Here is a 20,000-nt window from a genome sequence, read left to right as displayed (position 1 = left end):
TGGAATTATGATTATCTGTTCCCATGGTAGTTTTGGATCATTACATTCACCATGAGGATATGCATACTTTACCTTTAACGACCCGAACATGACAGGCAACAAAATGAGTTGGGATTTGAAAAGTCAAATATGATATCTAAATTATTAGAGCCTTTGCATGATAGGATGAAATCATTGCTTGTACATAACCTATATAATGCATTGTATGAAGTCTCTGACGTGTTGGTTTGTGTTCTTTGGAACGTGCTTTGTTGTTGTCATCTAACGTACAGCAAGTTCACTTGCAGGTAGGGTTGGTGTGTGAGGAATCAACCAATTGAACTTATACACTTACGTTATTTTTGTCGAATAAACATTATTATATTTTTTTATCGCAAGTACACTTTTATTTTTAACATTAATTAGTTTTGGATGAGGCCAGTAGGTTCTCAAGTTGTAAACCTTAAGACATGCGCTGATTTATTATTTTTGTTATTGTTATTTATTTTTTTTTTGTCACTAGAACGTCGTCGGTCCTAGAAACGGTTTATCTTAAATGTCCGACGTGGGACCCAGAATTCATATTTACATGTGAATATTCAGTTCGTTTTAACTAGGGCTATTACAATTGGTATCAGAGCCAACGTTCTTAAACTGCTGAAGAAATAATATTGACCTTAGAAGAGAGATGGGGAATAAATTACTCGGGAAGGAATTGTTCCATGTGGTTTTGTGTAGTATGCTTTGTGTGGTGGGCCGATAAGACTATTAGTTGTTTCTAAGTTTCAGTTATTTGGTTAGAGTTTTATATATGATTGTAAAGTACCATTTATTTATAAATCAAGGAGTATGAACAAAGGAAAAGCACATGTTGACCTCGTAATCTAGAGGAGGAGACAAAGGGATCGAATTTTGACCCCGTATCTTTTTGCAGGGAACATTCTAACCTAGACCTATGGTGGGTAAGAGATTATGAGAGTTTCTTTGAATTTAGGGACTAAATAAAGATGATGCAACTATAGTGGATAGGTGTGTTACAATTTGGTATCTGACCTGAATGAATTCGAGCGTCTTTCATTAAGTAGAAGAAGGACTAAAATATTGCGGGGGGAGCCTAGTGGAGTAGGCCAATCAATAGGAGCCTTCAATCGTCAAGTAACCCTAACCGACGAAGATATTGAGGAACCTATGTAGGAGGAAGAACGAATAGTACCTGAGGAACCCGATTTAGCTCCGATTGCCTTAGGGGAAGAATTTGTACCTGAGCCCCGTTATTTAATCCAATCAACCACGTTGACTTAGAATCAGATTTCCCTCATGAGGAAGAAGGGACGGAAGACGAAAAAAATCATGCGCCCATGAACAGAAAACCGAGAGCTGTCTAGCAATGGGTGTCAGAACTTGAGAGTGAGATTGAGATGTGGAAACCTATAATGGCTAGACCCAGAGTCTTAGGTGATTCCGATAGTGAAACTGGACTTAACGGACCTCTAGAGATGTTAAGTAATATTGTCGGACCTATGCCTTTCGGTGGGAATGCTAACATTGGCGGATGGTTAAAGGAGAAGGATCGAGCGGAGCATTTCATGTCTGAGTTTAGTAGTGATTCAAGGGATCACTGTGGTATCGATGAAGAAATTCTTTTGAATAATTACTAAGAGTATAATGATACTGTGGTTGTCAATCGATAGTTTTTTTGATATTTATTTTATATATTATAACTCTTTGAATAATATAACCCTATAGGGTTAAGTTGCGCGATTTTAATTTTAACTTTATGTGCATTATTAAAGAAAGTGATGTTTTAAATTGGTTATAAAATAAGATATTTAAAAATTATATATATACCCATATCTTGGACTTCTTCGCGTATCGCAAGGTCTAAGTTCTAGTCATCACAACAAACATACACACCTATGACAAAGTCTCATTAGCACCACTTGTTATAAAACATTACCCTTATTTTTATGCGTTATAGACCTAGGGATAATCACTTATAATTCTCTTGATCTATGTCGTGGTTATATTGCTCGTCATTTCAAGGAGAAGGATGTGTGGAAATTAATATCACCGCACCTTAAGGAATTAAGTTAAAGCTCTAATTAATATATATATATCTATATATATATATATATATATATATATATATATATATATATATATATGTTATATGTATATATAAATATATATATATATATATATATATATATATATATATATATATATATATATATATATATATATACATACATATACATATATATATATATATATATATATATATATATATATATATATATATATATATATATATATATATATATATATATATATATATGTATATATATATATATATATATATATATATATATGTATATATATATATATATATATATATATATATATATATATATATATATATATATATATATATATATATATATATATATATATATATATATATATATATATATATATATATATATATATATATATATATATATATATATATGTACATATATATATATACATATATATATGTACATATATATATATACATATATATATATATATATATATATATATATATATATATATATATATGTATATATATATATATATATATATATATATATATATATATATATATATATATATATATATATATATATATATATATATATGTATATATATATATGTATGTATATATATATATATATATATATATATATATATATATATATATATATATATATATATATATATATATATATATATATATATGTATATATATATATATATATGTATATATATATATATATATATGTATATATATATATATATATGTATATATATATATATATGTATATATATATATATATATATATATATATATATATATATATATATATATATATATATATATATATATATATATATATATATATATATATATATATATTGTTTCGGGTGAAACTTAGTTGCAATTTGTATTAAGTGGGGGAAGGGTAATTTACGTTATAACTCCAAGTAGAAACGTCCACGTGTCGAAGTATAGGATAGCCCAATCCAATTACTTGAGGTTAAATGTGATTAAAGATGGTTGAATGTGGTTGAATATTTTCGAATGAACCTACAAGACGAACAAAGGTTACTAACCCGAGGGCGGTACTCGAGAAAGCCCGCCAATGCTGAAGTCAGAACGAGGTTGAATACGAAAAATCACAATGGAATTAATTAGAGAGAATATATGAAAAAACCTCCTTCATTAGGACATTTTGTGAGTATTTATAGTCATTTGCTTCGTACTGATATTGAAACTGATCGTATCTGCTTTTCGGACTGATAAATCATGAAGTAGATCGATTCGTAATCCGGAATTGGGCTTGAATATTTTATTGGCTATGTTTGACTTGGGCTTGACTATATATAAGGCCCAAATAATATTGGGGCCTTAGACCCAAAACATTAGCCCCACGCACATAGGGCTTTAATGTCGAACGATAATTGGCGTACTGTGTGTGGAATCTTGACGATAAGGGGCTTTTGAAAATTTGTAACGAACCGCACCAACCTGGCTATGACTTGTAATGACTTTTAATATCTTGGTCATTCTAGATGAAATATAACAATGGGTATGTTCTTACGCTAATGAGCCCATAGATATTTAGACTTGATTAATCTTGGGAACTTATCTAGACTAATTTGCCCTAAATAAATAAAATAAATAATTTTGGATGTGAGATTTTTAGTAAATTATGGAAATAGAGAGGGCAAAAAGACTAAAATAAAGATGAACCATTTAAAGATCGGGTAATGAAAAAAGGAAAAGAAAAATAAATCTTTGGAGTACCGGAAAAGGCCGAGCATAAACATTCATGCTCTTTGGTTTTCAAACTTACCTGCCCCCCATCGCCTTCTTCATGATACTTCATGAATGCCCCCCTATCTTCAAGTGACTTTCCCATGAAAATGAAAGGCTTGCTCCCCTAACTTTTCCACATCTTTATGAAGACTCACAATCTCAGTCCGAGAATGCGTTGTGACCCACAATTACCCGTTTCAGGAGCTCGAGGGAGGCCGAGTATACACCTCTAAATCGCCATTTTCGAAAGTTGCGCTCAAGGAGGTCCGAGCATAATCATTCGACTATCCATTTCAGAAGGTTCATGGGGGTCCTAGTATGTATTTGTGACCTGTGAGCTTATAAGGATTGACCATTTTTAAAAGCTCGGGTTTAGGGTCGCCATTGTTGAGCGAAGAGAGAAGTTTTGGAAGCAAGAAGAAGAAAGGGAAGGTTATGAGATCTTAGATTTTGCATGGAACTTGGCGTGATCTCTCGTATCTTCATTTTGCATAAAATGGTTTAAGCTGGACAGGTATCATATGGTGGCCTATGATACTTTATTAATTACATGTATGCATCTTAGGAAGTAATGTAGATTGTTGGAGGTTCATAAAAGGTCCGAGCATATGCTAATAGGAAAGTTTGAACGTCTTTTCATTCAAATTCGAGCATACCCGATTCTTTTCTTTCAATTCTTTCACTTTCTTGAGGAATTGAATGTGCCTCCATTCGAGTTCGAGTATACGCTTCTTAGAAATATCTTGGAATTACCATTTTTCGAAACCCCATTTTTCTAGGTATCCTCAAATATAAAAGTGACAAGACTCTTGTTTTTCTGAAAATTTCGGAATGAAAAACATTTCCATAGGAGGTTAAGCATACAATAGACTTCAAGGGCTTCGAAATGATATATTATACGCCCCATACGGACTTCAGGACTGGAAGATGTGATTGTTTGAACCTATCTGGTCGTAAATGACATGTATAAAATGTAAGGAAGTGTAAAGTGTTTATAAGATATGGGTCTCTTCAAACTTTTCTTCTAAAATCTTCCCTTACATGAAGACCCATGCTTTACCTCTTTGACTTAGGCAAATTTGTGGACTTTCAAGGAGTCCCAAATGAATTAAGCATGCTATAATCTCAAGATTTACCTTGAGCTAGTAAGCCCTAAGGTATTAAGAATATAGTTGAGTCCCAAATGGCTTAAAATTTACCATGATGTGTCCCCCTTTCTTGACACGCCCCCCTTTGCGTTGGATGTAGCGTGTTATGTTTGCATTACTTTACTTGTGAGCTATTTTTGAAGAAAGAAAAAGGAAAAATAAAATCTTCATGGTACTTAAAGATTGATAAGTATATAAGTCTCGTTTGATATTTTTTTGACCTAGAAAATCGACTTGACCTCTAGTGAGAGAAAATTTCATTTCTTCAACTTTTAAGGTGAGTTCTTGAATTCAAAGCGTCTTCATGCACTATCTTGTCCCCAAAACCTTTTCTTTTTCGAATCGATTGTAATTTCGAAAATAGAAAAGGTTTTTCTTCAACTTTCTTTGAACTTTCTTCAAGTGCTTCAAAGTTATCATCATTGCTTTTATTCTTGATTGTATTATAATAGTTGTTAAATGTTTGTTGCAGGGTATTTGAATTGCTTTAAGGATTGTAGCTTCCTTGCTTCTTGTAAGTATGTTGTAAATATTTTCCTTATTATTTTGCCAAATTTTTGTCATGGAATGTAGGATTTGTATGCTAGGCTGGGATAAAGGTGAATTGTGAACTATAAACTTATCGCATTGACTCTAATATGATATAACCATGGAAATAACCAAGTACTTGGGGTATTTCGACATTGAATCTGATAATGGTGATGACTTGAACATGTATGTAGCTGTATATGAGTCATCTTCGTAGTCTTCTGTAAATTTTCCCGAAAAGACTTACCCTTTCCCTTGGGAGCCTACTGTTGCCTTTATTTCGGGGGATGAATGTCTCGGTTGGACTATGCCGAGCCCTTTTGAGTTGGTTAGCCCCATGTACAGGCCGATGAAGAATTGTATCTCCAAGAAGCAACCCACCTCTACAGGAGGAGAAGTTGACTTGTCCCAAAACCCGTTATATGAAGGTCCAGAGTATGTACCAAATGGAGGGCCTTTAAATTTTAGCATTTGTCCTGGTTGGACTAGAACCGTCACTAACAAGAAAGATTTGTTAAGAGTAAAGTGGCGGTTGCCCGAGGAGGGTTTTGAAATAATAAAACTCAATCCTCACGCCACCGTGAAGAATACGCCTCGTGGCTGTATTGCTGTGTAGAGGGAATCCTTCATGCAGGGCTTGAGGTTTCCGTTGCACCCCGTCTCGATAGAGCTTTTGAATGCCTACAATGTCACCGTTTCCGAATTATATCCCAATGCATGGGGTTATATTACCTTTTTCTTGATATTATATTCCCTCTTTGATGTGAAGCCTTCCTTAACGGATTTTCGGTACATATTTCGAGCACAGGTGTGTCCTTGTGCTCACGGACCTGGATGGATTACTTTTCAGCATAGAAGGGGTTATAGGATAGTAACAGGGATGCTTGATAGCACGAAGAGCTTTCGTTATCATTTCGCCTTACTTCATAGTGCACATGGTTGGGATATCAAGACCACTCCCGATCAACAACCAAATTTGACTTTAAATAATCAAGTTCCTCAATGTGGCTATGAGAAGTCGCTAATAATATACCACGCTGAAACTGAAATTGTGATGGGGGACTATGGCCCTGTCTCTGTCCAAAGGAAATTTATCATCGACAATAAGCTACTAAGAAATGATCTTCTTTTATCAACCATGGGAATTGGTTCTCGATGGCCTCAGTGTAAGCTTCTGAACTTACGTGATTTTTCTTTTGAGTGATGTTTTAACATTTTGAAGTGTTGTATTTTTGTAGCTTTTGCCTTTTCGAATTCAAGAGCAAGCATCCGTACATCATGAATTCTATGACCTTTGCGATGATGGTGAAGCAGAATCAACGTGATAAGGACAAGAGGATTTTAAGGGGGCCCGATCTTCCTTCCCCCCTAAGGTATAATCTCGCCTAAACATCATGTTTTGCCTTACCTTTTTGTGGCGATATGCTTAGGGTTAGCTTTATTGGTGTAGGATGCCCAAAGGAAGACTAAGAGCGCAGCTCCCCCTAAGGAGGTTGTGCCTCCTAAGGGCACTGCATCCTAAAAGAGAAAGGGAGATGATATCCGGACATCTGCACCGTCACGAAAAAGGACTAAGTCGGTTGCCACGTCTAAGGGAAAAGGCAAAGAGAAGGTTGGAGACGTCCCCCTTCAAGACGAGTTTACCGTCCATACGAACAGACTTGTCGCCGTTTACAATGGTGATCGTCCTTTCTCCTAATTATCTTCAAGGGATCTTAAGGTTCGCTGGCATAGAGCGACTGGCCAATTGATTTCATCCCGTGACGTTGAAGAGTTTGGTCTTACCCCCTTTGCAACCCGAATAGATGAGCTTAAGGCCTTGCAAGCTGAGGTTTTTACCCTTTCCTTATTAATTTTGCAGCCACTCTTATTTTTGTGTATATATACTCATATATTTGTTTCTAATGTTTTTTTTATTTATTTATTTTTTTTTAGGTGTGCATGCGCTTGCAATATGAACTTGCAAACGCTGCTGGCAAAGAGGATGTTTTTGAGGAAGTGAAGGATCTTTGCAAGAAGGTCAAAGAGCTAAGTGACAGCGTGGTAACAAAGAATGCTCGAGTGATGAGGTTGACGAAATTGACGAAGGGCCTGGAGCATTGTTCAAGTTAAGGATAAACAACTATCCTTAAAGAAAAAGCTTGCCGTCGACTGGTTCTTGACGGAGGAAGGTCAGACTTTTCAAGCAGATTTTGGAAGAAAGGCCTTTGAGCAAGGACGACGCCTAGAGGAGGAGATGCATCGTATTGCAGCCGCCAAGCTGGGTTTTTCTTACGAATCATTCGAGGGCGTGATTGGTGACTTCTTCAATGACACATTATCTAAGGTCACTAAAGAAATGAAATCTAGTGGTGATGATGGTAAGGAAATGGTAGGGGAATTCGAAAGGGTTTCTTGGGAGTATATTCTACCACCTGAGTTGGAGGCTAGGGTGTCTTCGCTTAATTTTTCTTCCTTTGATGTCTCGACCCCAGACATGTCTCATGTCTCGCAGTCCCCTGTGAAATTCGACCATGGAATTCTGGAAATACCTAGTTCAAGGCCATCACCTGTAGGTTCGGAGGGCGAAGCGGATCATACATTGGCGAGATTCTATTACGTGAGTTGCATGCTATCGATGATTCTGTTGATCCAGCAATGGAACCCGAACATGTGACCGATGCGATAGTTGACGTCCCGGCGCCTGTACCTTAATGGGATTACGCCATGTAAATACGTCTTTATTTCGGATTTTGGATGTAACTGAAGACTCAACTTTCTTAAATAATGATAAAGGGAGATTGAAGACTTAATTCTCGTTAATGATGATAATTCAAAACACATATTGATTAAACAAATAAATTAAGTAATTACATTTAGTTGTTTAAGTAAGTCTAAAATCATATTTGATATACATTTGATAAGTAATATATATTTTAGTTTGAAGTCGTTGGAATATACTTAAAGATCTTAAGTTTATCTTAACGATGATTTTATAAGTCTTGAGATATGTTTTCAAAGTCTTGAAGATATTTACATTTATAATCAGGTTAATTTCGTAATTATATTTGAAATATTTTAATAGGTGAAGGTTCCTTGAAATTATATTTGAAATATTTTAATAGGTCAAGATTCATTATAATTGACTTGATATTATTTGAAATTAAGTTTAAATATTTTATTTGAACGTTTAAGATATAATAGTTCGAGTATTTTGTTTTTGAATTTAAATATATGCTTAAGTTGTATTGATGATTAAATATAGTACAAGGTACACTTGCTTTATTAATTATAGTACACGGCTATATTTGATATTGAATTAGTTGATTGCTAATTATAGAGTTTCCTATTAATAAGATAATATTTGAAGTAACACTAAAAATAGAAAATGACTATTTGAATTAATACTAAAAATAGGAATTAATTTGAAATTTTATTTGAACGTTGATGTATCTGGTTTGAGCTTAGTTTTCATTATCTTGTAAAAGTACTAACGTGGCATCATAGCATTGGATATTAAAGATAAAATACAGCACCAATGACGAAATTATTTTAGTTGCCAGTGCACATCAGTTTGAAGTTAACCTCAAGATCTTGAAGATAGGCGCTGAATGACCAGGTCAACAGAAAATAACGGAAAGGAGCCTTATTGTTTTCCATGATATGTTGAGGCGTAACACTATAAATACAAGGCTTCATTTCAGAACTAAGATACACCTATGCACCTCTTCTTACCTCTTTCTCTCTTGACTTAAGATTTAGAAATTCTCTAAGTGTTCAAAGAGTTGTAATCCTTAGTTCATCTAACTCTTACATTTGTAATAGGCTTAAGAGTTTAAAAGAGTTAGATTAAGTTTAATACGCCTAATCAGGAATACTTTTCTAAGTGTTCAACTTGTGAATCTCTATTGTGAGATTTGGGATTTTGCTTTTATTAAAGGGACTTGTAATACGGTTCTTCAAGGGGAAGAACGTGTTGAGAATAGATAGTGAGATCTTCTTTGTATTAAAGTCGGATTAATAAAAGGCGTTGAAATCCTACGGGTTGAAAGAGAACCCATAGGCGGGGAGTAGGTTGGTTAGAACCGAACCTCGTTAACATATCGTGTGTTATACTTTAAAGTTTATTTTTTCCGCACATACGTTATTGTTTACGAATTGACTCAAAGCTGTTCCAGAAAACAGTTTTGACAGACTCCTCAAACTCTTGAGACAAGCTGACAAAAATTTTAAAAAGCCCAAACTCTCTATTCACCCCCCCTCTAGAGAGTATTCAACCTCCTATTAACTTTCAACTGGTATCAGAGCTAAGTTTCACATAAAAAGAGTAATATCTTGTGATGGTTCCAATAGGAAAAGGGTTGTTTGCTCAAGGACGTTCGTGCTCTAGACCACCTTTGTTTTGCGGTACAAATTTCTCACATTGGAAAACCTTGATGAAAATGTTCGTGATTGATCAAGATATGGAACTTTGGGAGATCATAACTAAAGGACCTAAGATACCCATGAAAAAGGACGCTCAAGGAAATGATGTACTAAAGTCCGAATCCGAATATTCACAAACTGATTTGGAATGGGTTTCCAAAAACTATAGGGCAATGAATCAACTATGTTGTGCTTTAAATGGTACTGAGTTCAATCGAGTTTGTTCATGTACAAGTGCTAAAGAAATATGGGACAAGTTGGTTGTGACATACAAAGGAACAAGTCAAGTGAAGGAAACAAAGATCAACATCCTTATGCACTAATACGAAATGTTTAAGATGAAAAAGGATGAGAACATAAATGAAATGTTTACTCGTTTTACTTTGATTACTAACAGTTTGAATTCTCTTGGCAAAACTTTTACTAATGCAGAGAAAGTCCAGAAGGTCTTGAGGTGTCTTCCAAGATCTAAATGGGGTCCAAAAGTCACCGCCATTGAGGAAGCCCAAGACTTGAGAATTCTATCGCTTGACGATCTACTTGGAAAACTTACAACTCATGAACTTACCCTACATGATGATGGAGAAAATGATGTAATACCTTCAATGAAAAACCTTGCTCTAAAAGCAAAGAAACATCATGAATCTTCAAGTGATAATGAAGAAAGCGATGATGAGGAAGATCCATTCGCATTGATCACTAAAGGTCTTGAAAAAATTATGAAGATGCGAAAAAGATTTAATAAGTTTAAATCCAGAAATAAAGGTAAGTCTTCTAACTCTAATTCAAATTTTAAGACTAACAAACTTGCTTGTTTTGAGTGCGGTTCTATAGAACATATCATAAAGGACTGTCCTAAGAAGAAAAGACAATCCTACAAAAATAACAAGAACAAACAAGCTATGGTTGCAACTTGGAGTGACTCTGAAGGATCATCTGAATCTGAATCTGAAGATGGACAAGCTCATGTATGTCTTATGGCTGATAATGAAAACAATGATGATATAGATGAAAACCATAAAAAGGTACGTGACTTTCTTAACTCATGCTCAAAAGATGAATTAGTTACAACTCTCCTTAATATGTTTCAAATTGAAAAGATTTTAAAAGATGAGAAAGATGTCTTAGAAGATAGAATACGACATTATGCTGAAGGTTGTGAAGAAATCATAAATAAAAATGATTCGCTAAAGGCTGAAAAAATTAAACTTGAAAAGACTGTCAAGGTCTTGAAAGAACAGAATCTCAGCCAGACTAAACAGCTTATTGACCTTAAGAATGAGAACAATGATCTTGAAGCCAGGCTCAAAACCTTGAAACATGAGTCTGAGAAAAATCTGCAAGCATTAACCAAGCTAAACGAATCTGAATCCAAATTCACTAAAATGCTTACACGTCAAAAACCTTCTAGTGATAAAAATTGTATTAGTTATAATAATGTTACACATAACTATAAGAGTAAAACCACATTTGTGAAAAGTGCATATAAACATAAACGTACACCTACTTGCACCTTTTGTTGCAAAGAAGGACATATTAGACTTGCATGTCCTTACAGACGTAAGGAAAATTATATTATCAAGAATTCCTTTCCTCTTGAATTACGTGGACAGATAAAGCAAATATGGGTTCCTAAAGGGACAAGACCACCCAACATGGTCTATCCCGAATATGGTTCCAAATTTGTCACATGGATAGCCAAGTAAGGTTGAGAAAGGTTAATTTTTTTTTGTTTTGTAGGATAAACAAAAATGGATTCTAGATAGTGGATGCTCGAGACATATGAGTGGTAAAATCTCTTTATTTTCAGAACTTAAGGAAAGATGTAGTGGCTCAATCACCTTAGGAGATAAAGGTAAATGCAAAATTTTAGGCGTTGGTAAAATTGGTAAGAATCCATTTAAAACTATTGACAATGTTTATTTACTTGACGGTCTAAAATTTAATTTGCTAAGTGTGTCTCAACTATGTGATAAAGGAAATGAAGTAATATTTGATAAAGAAGAAGTATATGTTAAACAACCACCCGGCTTTGAAAATTATGATCTACCTAATCATGTTTTCAAACTAAATAAAGCACTATATGGCTTGAAACAAGCTCCAAGAGCTTGGTATGACAGATTTAGCTCACATCTACTTGAAAATGAATTTCAACGAGGTAAAATTGATAAAACACTTTTCATTAAAACTAAAGGAAAAGATATTCTAGTTGTTCAAGTATATGTTGATGATATATTGTTTAGAGCTACTAATGATTCTTTGTGCAAGGAATTTTCTGTGATTATGTGCAAAGAGTTTGAAATGAGCATGATGGGAGACTTAACATTCTTTCTTGGACTACAAATAAAGCAAAAGAAAGATGGCATATTTATTTGTCAAAGTAAATATGTTAGATATTTGTTATAGAAGTACAATATGGATCAATGTAAAGAAGTTAATACACCTATGAGTACAACACTACGTCTAGACCAAGATATAAATGGTAAGAGTGTTGATCAAAAGACTTATAGAGGTATGATTGGTTCTTTATTGTATTTAACTGCTAGTCATCCTGATAATATGTTTAGTGTTTGCTTATGTGCTTGTTTTCAAGCTAACCCAAAAGAATCTCACTTAACAGCAGTTAAGAAAATCTTTAGATATTTATATGGGACTAAAGACTTTGGTCTATGGTACCCTAGTTGTGGAAATTTTAGTTTGATTGGTTTTTCAGATGCGGATTATGCTGGATACAAAGTTGATAGAAAAAGCACATAAGGATCATGTCAATTTTTAGGAAATTCATTGATCTCATGGTACTCTAAAAAGCAAAATTCAGTTGCTTTATCTACAGCTGAAGCTGAATACATAGCTGCACGTGCATGTTGCTCTCAAATTTTATGAATTGCTCAACAACTTCGAGATCTTGGAATTGATTTCAAAGGTATTCCTATAAAGTGTGATAACACAAGTGCAATTTGTATTACTAAGAATCCTGTGCAACATTCACGTACAAAACACATTAAGGAACGTCACCATTTTATAAGGGATCATGTTGAAAAAGGTAATATTTCTTTATCCTTTATATCTACTGAAAATCAATTAGCGGATATATTTACAAAACGTTTAAGTGCTGAACGTTTTGCATATATACGAATGGAACTTGGCATGCTAAATGATGTTGCATGAATTGAGGGGGAGTAATGGAATATGAGTAAAAGGATTGAGACGTTAATTGTTACTCAAGTACTAAGTATGAATTAAGGGGGAGCATTACGTGTTATTTCTATGTTTGATTGACTATATATGTGTGTTTATGCATGAATTTAAGAATTGAAAATTTAATTTCAATTTCTTAAAAATTATTTGTTTTATAAAAATGGGATTTATAATTAAATACCTTTAATCAATAAAGGATGTTTAATTATTTTAAAACAAAATGGTTTGTTTAAATTACTTGTGAACATCATCAATGCATTAAAATCTTGTTCATGATTTTGGTTAAAATCCAATTAATCTCATTATTGCATTTCCATTAGTTCACGGTTAAAAAGCCCAAATCAAACACTTGTTCACGTTGATGAACAAACCGGTCAAGCTTCACACACCCTTTGCACTCTTTGTGTTGTCAAATCAATCAATTGAGAGTACAAATGCATTGTACTATACTCCTTTAAAAGAGAGTAAAACGCATTGCTTATTCATTTGCTCACAAAATCTCTTTCTGATTTCCTACTATAATCGTCTCTTTCACTTTCCTTTTCAAGCTTTCAAAATCTCTTTCCATGGCACCTAAAAGAAGATTAAGCAAATCCTCTTCAAAAACCGAAAAAGGAGAATCGTCTAAATCTCAAATGGCTGAACCTATTACCCCTGTTGTTCATTCACCATTGAACACTTTTGATGTTCCTAAGAAATGGTTTGGAAATCATACTGCTTATGGGAGATGGGTTGATATTTTTCGACAGAGATCACTTTCTTTTGTTGATTTACTTGATTATAATTTCTTCTTGTTTGAAGATCTTGAAATCATTTCTGCTTTCATACAATCTACTCCTGGTATGTTTTTAAGCCCTGGCTCTACAACTTGTCCAAGTGTTGTAAAAGTTTTCTACTCCAACTTATCTTTTATTATTGTTGACGGAGAACAAGCTTTACGAAGCTTTGTTAAGGGTTAAGAGATTGTAATTTCGAAAACCCTAATGAATGACATTTTCAAATTTTCTCATGAAGTTGATGATAAAACCCCTAGTATTTTAGCCCTACAAAATGCTAAGGATATGTTCATTCTCGAATCATATTCTGATTTCTCTTCTACCAAACAACTAACTCACAATGCTTTAAATTTAAATGGAAAATTGCTACACTACATTCTTGTTAGAACTGTTTTCTCTCGCAACACCTCATGTGAATTAGTCACTGATGCTCATCTCATATTGATGTGGAAAATTGCTTCTCTAAAAAATGTTAATTTTTCTTCTATTATCTTCTCTACAATGCGATTTTGTAGTTCACATTCTCGCAATTGTTCTCTTCCTTATGCCAACCTTTTGACATTGATCTTTGATCATTTCAATCTGCTCTCTGAGTCAGAGGAAGTGGATTATTCTGGTCCTATTTCATTGTCTAATGAAATCCTCCCGCCTCTTGGTATTTTCAAAGTGCATGACAAATATGAGTTATACTTTAATTTGTCTTCATCTGATAAAAAGGATCTTCAAAAGATTCATGGTAAGCGGCTAACACGTCTTGAACCTCACATCAAAGAACACACCACTCTTTCCCGACTTCAGTCTCTAAACTTGGAGGTTGGTGAAATGAAATCTTCCCTACTTGCATTGCATGATAAAGTGTCTACTCTGACTTTTATGTTAGACACTTTTATGAAAGAAATGAAAGGAATGGTAGTAGAAGATGTGGTAGTGGAAGAAGAGGTTGTTGGTGGTGATGCTATTGTACCTAAAGAGGATGAGGGTATGAAGGAGGCAAAGGAGAAGGATGAAGAAGAAGAGGAGGAGGCAGAGAAGAAGAAGGGAGAGGATGCGCAAGAGGTTGCTGCTGAGGGTCAAACTGATAAGGAGGTAGATATTTCTGTTGATGTTGATGAAACCACCCCAATCCAAACAATTCCTCCAACTGTTGATGAACAAACTTCACCTGGCAAACCGGCTCCTTCCAAGAAAAGGAAGAGAAGGTCTAGGAAGTAATTTTTTTTAACGCTGAACATTATTTTTTTTTGGCAAACAATATTTTTCTTAATCCCAACATTTTAATTCTTCCTGTTTTCTTTTTGATGAAAGTCAAAAAGGGGGAGAAATGTATATTTAATATGTAATATATTTTTATTTGCATTTTCATGCTTGCTTATTTGCTCTGATTTTTGTTGCTGTGCTTGCTTGCTTATGTTTGCTTATCTTGTTGCATATGCTATATTGTTCTGATATATTACTGAATCGTTTGTTTTGATCAAGTTTTGTTTTGTTTTGCTCTGAATGGATTGTTTTGCTCTGAACTGAATTATGTTTTGTTTATTGCTAAATGCATTCATTCAACATTCATGTTTTGGGGGAGATATGTTCATGCTTGGGGAGATATGAAAAATTAAAATTTGTGGAGATATGATTTAATATCAAAAACATGATTAATATGTTTCTGTTAAATAAAGAAAGATATAGATATAAATTCATAGTTGCTGATTATGTAGTTAAAATATTAAAATATTGATATGATGTTACATTACAATATTGATTATTATATTTGCATGTATTGTAATTGGATACTTGTTTGCATGCTTAAATAATGATTGTAATGATATGAAGTATGAAAATTCACTGGTTTATACTATTTTGTTTTCATATTGTTCTAATTTGAAACTATTTTAAAAATCTTGAAGAACATTCTAATTGATGATAAAGTCTTGAAAATATTATGTTTAAAAATATATTGTTTATTCTTATCATGTTTTCAATTCACATTAACTTAGAAATATGATTTAGCAAAATATGGTTTTGACTTTCATCAAGGGGGAGATTAAAGACTCAACTTTCTTAAATAATGATAAAGGGAGATTGAAGACTTAATTCTCGTTAATGATGATAATTCAAAACACATATTGATTAAACAAATAAATTAAGTAATTACATTTAGTTGTTTAAGTAAGTCTAAAATCATATTTGATGTACATTTGATAAGTAATATATATTTAAGTTCGAAGTCGTTGGAATATACTTAAAGAACTTAAGTTTATCTTAACGATGATTTTATAAGTCTTGAGATATGTTTTCAAAGTCTTGAAGATATTTACATTTATAATCAGGTTAATTTCGTAATTATATTTGAAATATTTTAATAGGTGAAGGTTCCTTGAAATTATATTTGAAATATTTTAATAGGTCAAGGTTCATTATAATTGACTTGATATTATTTGAAATTAAGTTTAAATATTTTATTTGAACGTTTAAGATATAATAGTTCGAGTATTTTGTTTTTTAATTTAAATATATGCTTAAGTTGTATTGATGATTAAATATAGTATAAGGTACACTTGCTTTGTTAATTATAGTACACGGCTATATTTGATATTGAATAAGTTGATTGCTAATTAAAGAGTTTCCTATTAATAAGATAATATTTGAATTAACACTAAAAATAGAAAATGACTATTTGAATTAATACTAAAAATAGGAATTAATTTGAAATTTTATTTGAACGTTGATGTATCTGGTTTGAGCTTAGTTTTCATTATCTTGTAAAAGTACTGACGTGGCAGCATAGTATTGGATATTAAAGATAAAATACAGCACACAATGACGAAATTATTTTAGTTGCCAGTGCACGTCAGTTTGAAGTTAACCTCAAGATCTTGAAAATAGGCGCTGAATGACCAGGTCAACAGAAAATAACGGAAAGGAGCCTTATTGTTTTCCATGATGTGTTGAGGCGTAACACTATAAATACAAGGCTTCATTTCAGAACTAAGATACACCTATGCACCTCTTCTTACCTCTTTCTCTCTTGACTTAAGATTTAGAAATTCTTTAAGTGTTCAAAGAGTTGTAATCCTTAGTTCATCTAACTCTTACATTTGTAATAGGCTTAAGAGTTTAAAAGAGTTAGGTTAAGTTTAATACGCCTAATCAAGAATACTTTTCTAAGTGTTCAACTTGTGAATCTCTATTGTGAGATTTGGGATTTTGCTTTTATTAAAGGTACTTGTAATACGGTTCTTCAAGGGGAAGAACGTGTTGAGAAGAGATAGTGAGATCTTCTTTGTATTAAAGTCGGATTAATAAAAGGCGTTGAAATCCTACGGGTTGAAAGAGAACCCATAGGCGGGGAGTAGGTTGGTTAGAACCGAACCTCGTTAACATATCGTGTGTTATACTTTAAAGTTTATTTTTTCCGCACATACGTTATTGTTTACGAAATGACTCAAAGCTGTTCTAGAAAACAGTTTTGACAGACTCCTCAAACTCTTAAGACAAGTTGACAAAAAAATTTAAAATGCCCAAACTCTCTATTCACCCCCCTCTAGAGAGTATTCAACCTCCTATTAACTTTCAGTAACCATGATGATACTATTTGTTTGTTACGGCCCCCCATTTTTCCTTTAGCGGGGGCGCGTTGGTTTTTGATTACATGATCTTGGTTATAAACTATGCATCTTATCTTGATATGTCTTCTCGATAGATTATGAATTTATAAATATTCTATCTTGTGTTACCCTAGGTAAAAACGATGTTAGAATAACTTGAGGCTCGATTGCCACCCAAGGTATTTCATGGCGAATGAACGTGTAGGATCTTGATTAACGAAGAATTTTGACTTGATTGGAACAATTTGGGGCTAAATAGCCACCCAAGTTATCCCATGACGAATGAATACATAGGATCTTTGATTAGCAAAGAGTCCTGACTTGACTGGAATAATTTGGGACTAAATTGCCACCCGAGTTATTCCATGACGAATTAATATATAGGATCTTTGATTAGCAAAGAGTCTTGACTTGATATTGCGCACAAGTTTATAGGATCAAGATTTCATTCCATTCATAATTTACTTAAACCAACATTATATTCATTCACGATTTTCTTACGAAGTACGATGCCTTTTTTGATAGCCAAGCTATACGTCATAGTCTAAAAGTAGAACTTTTTTAAGTGATCGACGCTCCATGGTCTGGGTAAGCTATTCCCACTATCATATCGCAACTCATATGTTCCTAGTCTAACAATTTTCGTGACCATATATGGACCATCCAAATTTTTCCCAAGTTTGCCCCTGTCAACGAATTTGCTGGTGGCCTCAACCTTTTTTAAGACATAGTCTCCGACTTGGAACTGTCTAGGTTTCACCATCTTGTTGAATTGCCTAGTCATTCTTTGCTTTCGAGCTACTGATTTGAGTAACGCATTCCCCCTTATTTTGGGCAGTAGGTCGAGGTTTATGGGTTTCTCTAGTTTATTTGTTTGGTGATCGTAGTATGTGATCCTGATAGATGGAATTCCCACTTCGACAGGTAACACCACTTTGCTTACAAATACTAGGGAGAAAGGAGTGTGACCTGTGGCTTCTTTGACTGTAGTTCTGGTGGTCCACAAGATGCCAGGTAGTTCTTCTGCCCAATTACCACGACACCCTTCTAATTTCTTCTTGATGCCCTTGAGGATAGTTTTGTTCTCTGACTCCACTTGCCCGTTCGTTTGGGGTCTAGAGACTAAACTAAATTGTGTTTGTATGTTGAATCTCTGGCAATATTCCCTTGTGGTGTTGCTGTTGAATTGTCTACCATTGTCAGAGATTATAGCTCGTGGAACTCCATAGCGAGTGATGATGTTTCGCAAATGAATTGGCAGACTTGCTTATCGGTAATGGTGCTTAGAGCTTCAGCTTCAACATACTTATGAAGTAGTCGATTGCAACAATGACAAACTTGCGTTGGCCAGAAGCGGGTGGAAAGGGTCCTAGCAAGTCTATTCCCCACTTATCAAAGGGGAGAACAGATTGCATGGGTTTGAAAACATGATAAGAATAAACAATATATATTTAAACAGAATATTTTCAAGACTTTATCATCAATCAGAATGTTCTTCAAGATTTTGAAAATAGTTTCAAATCAGAACAATATGAAAACAAAATAGTATAAACCAGTGAATTTTCATACTTCATATCATTACAATCATTATTTAAGCATGCAAACAAGTATCCAATTACAATACATGCAAATATAATAATCAATATTGTAATGTAACATCATATCAATATTTTAATATTTTAACAACATAATCAGCAACTATCAATTTATATCTATATCTTTCTTTATTTAACAGAAACATATTAATCATGTTTTTGATATTAAATCATATCTCCACAAATTTTGATTTTTCATATCTCCCCAAGCATGAACATATCTCCCCCAAAACATGAATGTTGAATGAATGCATTTAGCAATAATCAAAACATAAAATCAGTTCAGAGCAAAACAATCCATTCAGAGCAAAACAAAACAAAAGTTGATCAAAACAAACGATTCAGTAATATATCAGAACAATATAGCAAGCACAGCAAGCAAAAATCAGAGCAAATAAGCAAGCATGCAAATGCAAATAAATATTTTACATATCTCCCCCTTTTTGACTTTCATCAAAAAGTAAACAGGAAGAATTAAAATGTTGGGATTAAGAAAAATATTGTTTGCCAAAAAAAAAATATTGTTGAGCATTAAAAAAAAAATTACTTCCTGGACCTTCTCTTCCTTTTCTTGGAAGGAGTCAGTTTGCCAGGTGAAGTTTGTTCATCAACAGTTGGAGGAATTGTTTGGATTGGGGTGGTTTCATCAACATCAACAGAAATATCTACCTCCTTATCAGTTTGACCCTCAGCAGCAACCTCTTGCGCATCCTCTCCCTTCTTCTTCTCTGCCTCCTCCTCTTCTTCTTCATCCTTCTCCTTTGCCTCCTTTGCCTCCTCCATACCCTCATCCTCTTTAGGTACAGCAGCATCACCACCAACAACCTCTTCTTCCACTACCACATCTTCTACTACCATTCCTTTCATTTCTTTCATAAAAGTGTCTAACATAAAAGTCAGAGTAGACA

Source organism: Amaranthus tricolor, chromosome 10 (assembly GCF_026212465.1).
Source record: "Amaranthus tricolor cultivar Red isolate AtriRed21 chromosome 10, ASM2621246v1, whole genome shotgun sequence".
Taxonomy (NCBI): Eukaryota; Viridiplantae; Streptophyta; class Magnoliopsida; order Caryophyllales; family Amaranthaceae; genus Amaranthus; species Amaranthus tricolor.
The sequence above is the reverse complement of the archived record's forward strand: the minus strand, read 5'-3'. Positions refer to the sequence as shown.